This window comes from Sorex fumeus, unplaced genomic scaffold (genome assembly GCF_029834395.1).
Source record: "Sorex fumeus unplaced genomic scaffold, SorFum_2.1 ptg000030l, whole genome shotgun sequence".
Classification (NCBI taxonomy): Eukaryota; Metazoa; Chordata; class Mammalia; order Eulipotyphla; family Soricidae; genus Sorex; species Sorex fumeus.
The window spans coordinates 1,888,515-1,892,247 of record NW_026606087.1 but is presented as its reverse complement, the minus strand read 5'-3'; the positions used below and the strand labels follow the sequence as shown (position 1 = coordinate 1,892,247).

Sequence of the window (3,733 nt, the reverse complement as noted above, 5' to 3'; positions counted from 1 at the left end):
TCTCAATTTGTTGCCTTGTTCACATCTTTCTAATTTAAATACAAATACATAAATATAGTGGATCAGGTCTATGCCAGCCATATTTTCAATGATCAATTTTTTGCTAAATTACTCTCTTGGTGCTCCCCACCCCCACCAATGCAAGATATATTCCCAAACTAGTTGCTCTTCATAGAGCTTTAAATAGCTTGTCCTTCCTAAATTTCTGCAGCCAGCAAACAGCAATTCATCATTTGCTATTTTCTTGAAGGCCAGCCCAACAGAGACATGTTTGGAAGAAATAAGATCTGGATATCTCGGGCTCCATTCCCTAAATTAGTCTCTGGGCATGCGTATTTTGTGGGGAGGAAGAACAAAAGGGAAACAAACAGGAACCCAAGCAGGTTTGACAAGGGACTGGATGACTGCATTGGTGTTTTCCTGGGACCCAAAGAGCACAAGCCTGCCCTCACCAGACATGGCCTTGGACTAGTCCGCAAGGGGGTGATGTCAGGCTGTCTGAAGATTCAGATTTCACCCCTATCTTTTGAAATAGGTCTAACAGACCTTTAGACTCAGCCCATCTTGTCGTCATAAAGTGAAATAAACAGCTTGCAAAGTGTTCCCCTTTCAGCATCTACCCAGTTATGCCTCAGGCATAACCGGGGATGGACAGAAGATGTTTTCAAGAACTCACAACTGAGAGATCCTTGGATAATCTATATTGCAGGGTTGATCTAGTTTTCAAGTCCAGGCCTTAGGGCTGCACATTTTGTAATCTTATGCATTTTTGCTTTTGTGAGACAATTTCTTTTAGAAAAAAGGAAAATAATTATTTTATTACTGCACTGGTATAAAAAGGAATATATTATTATCATTACATAACAGATTTTCTTCAACTCCATTAGTTTCCATTTTTAAAAGAAAAAAGATGTTTTCATGAGTTTTAAAATTTTTTGAGGTCCCTTGAACTTGCTGTGTTTAACAGCAAAGTGGATGTCCAACCCAAGGGAAGGAGAGCCCCATTCTCTCTTCTCTAGGTGCTGAATGAGCCCTGATCAACAGCCCCAATGCCCAAAAGGCATGCGACTTCTTTAGATCTGGACTAGAAGGAGGAGTTTTGTCTCCTAGCTTTTCGGTTTTCATTTCCTGACAGACAAGGAGTTAAAAATTATTGGGATAAGTTGTCAATTTCTTCCATATCAGTCAAAATCAGGCTTTCCAAGCTGCCCATTAGAGGGGATTACTTTTGTGCCTCATCCACACAGGCATCTTCTTTCTGCTCACATTGCTGTTGGTCATATTTGAAGTGACATTCCTCACACAGTAAAGTCTGGTACCGTCAGAAAGAATAAAAAAGATCTCTCAATGAGAGAGAAAATATAGAGAATTTACTCAATTCATGCACAAAAGGGTCTACAGAACAGCAATTCAAAAAAAAAGTTGGGATTGTCAGGTAGGATAATCCTTACCCATTCCTCTATTCAGAAGGCAGATAGAACATGATGATTGGAGTTTGCATGATTCGTGATTAATGTCTCTACATGATTAGGGCACACAACACCCTAATCCTCCTCTCTGATTCTTAATGAAAACAAAATATTGATAGGTAAAACAGACTCAACAGAAAGATGTGGATAGTCTTTGTTTAAAAAAAGACTATAAAAATTTAAACTGTTCACCTGACTAGTGGGAGTGTAACTTAGTACAAATGCTTTGGAAAACCATCTACTATAGTTGAATACACATGCTACGTGATCCAACATTTCCACCTTTAAATATTAGGTTCAACAATGCGCAACTGCCAATATTTGACTGCATTTGCACCGCAAAACTGGCTGTTTAATTTGATTCTACCTAGTATATATACAACAGAAATGCATACATATGTTCATCAAAAGTCATGTATAAGAATGATCTAGCATCACTGTTTATAATAATAAACAGCAGATACTGCAAAGAAGCATCAAAACCAGAATGGATAAATAAATTGTGACTTGTTCATATAATAGAATGTTGCATGCAATAAGAATAAGTAAATTACTACTACATATGACAATTTGGATGGATCTCACAAACACAATGCTGATTGAAAGAAGGCAAATGCAACAAGGTATACAACATATTAGTCCATTTACACACAATTCAAAATGTATGCATAAATACTACTAATCCACATTATCTGTAGTCAGAAATGGCTTACTCTAGCTAATGGAGAGTAGACACTGACCTAAAGGCACAGAAGAGGTCAGTGATTTGGGAACTTGATTTGGGGACTAGTTTTATGTCCTGTGTGTACTTGAAATTCATCAAGCTATAAATTATGAGTTCCACATTTTTCCTTGTGTAAATTTTCTCCTAAAGTATTTTTTTAGCTTAAAAAAAAAAAAGACTGCGGAAGGAGTCCAGCAGCTGTTGGGGTAGAGAACACCAGCTGGCTCTGGGAGGTCTGCTCTCTGCCCTCCAGTTCTTGTTTGTGCCTTAGTAGATTTTTAAACCATTACCTAATATTGGCTCTGTTCCAATTGCTTCACATGTTTTATCTCACTTAATCCCTCAACTCAACATCCACATAGATCCTATTATTATCCCCATGCAATGGGTGGAAAGTGGAGAAACAGAATCTTAGCATCTGAATAATTTGCCCCAATGCACTTAGCTACTGAGTGATAGGCCAGTGTCTAGCCCCAGAGTTGGGTTTCCTCCCAGTACTCATCATGCCTCTTCCTGCCCCAGAATCAAAGTCTTTGGGAGTAGAACAACTAAATGTGGATTCAGTTCCTCCCTCTCTGTACTCCATCTATTTGCACACATCCCTGTTCTTGTGCCTGCCCACCAATGTGGTGGCTCTTGAGATTCCTCAAAGAATTTAAAGCCCTGAAATTGGAAGTGACTCACCCAATTCACCCAGAAGAGAGATGGTCTTCTCCATGATGCCTGATAGACACAGACTCAGCTGTCCCACAAGACATTTAGCATCATTGTGCCTTATGCCAGGGATATCCCAGCTCCATCTTTTTGCATCTAATGCTGCCCTTGACTTCACTTCTCAACTACTCTTTAAGTTATGTGTTATTTAATATGGAAATATAACATATATAAAATTAAGTAACCCAGTGCCACAAGAAAGGCAAAACTCAGCTTCTGCCTTTGTCTCGGACCACAGAGTCAGCCTTCTATAATTCCATTTAATGATGTTCAGTGAGAGAGAGAGAGAGAGAGAGAGAGAGAGAGAAAAGAAAGCCAGAAGAGAGAACTTTCTGTATGGAGCATGCAAGTCTCATTATGTACTCTCTTTCCTCTGAGCATAGGAAACAGCCGTGGGAAAAGAGTGTTATTCTAATCTGCCTGCTGAAGCATCTCAGGGCTCAAGTAGGTTGACAGTGTTGGCTGTTGTTTTCTGAGACTGGGTCTGGTGAGGCAGGCAAACCCAAGCAAATTCTTGTCTCTTTCATAGTATTCATTTCAGCACTCCAGGACCACTGCATGGGGTGTGGAGATCCTCAGGCTCTAGGTGCTGGGATTGATGGCACATACTGCTTTGCTGGCAGTGCCATCACCTTTTCACAGGGGCAAAAGGGTGACCTTTACCAGACAGTACGTTTTCCTGTGTACCTTTAGCTGTCTAGATGGCAGTCTAGCTCCAGCTCAGTCTCTTGCTTCATGTGACATCCGAATAAATTCTTGCTACCTCTGACTCTCAGCTTGCCCAGTTGTACAGTGAAAGAATAGATTAGCTGATGCCTTTTGGGAT

General features: G+C 40.0%; 1 non-coding gene across 1 annotated transcript; it reads left to right on the top strand.

Moving 5' to 3' along the window:
* The first annotated feature begins 1,428 nt into the window (after positions 1–1,428).
* LOC130025623 (U8 small nucleolar RNA) lies at positions 1,429–1,562 on the top strand. Its single transcript, XR_008792756.1, has one exon. It is a non-coding gene; the product is annotated as a U8 small nucleolar RNA (small nucleolar RNA).
* Positions 1,563–3,733: the final 2,171 nt, after the last annotated feature.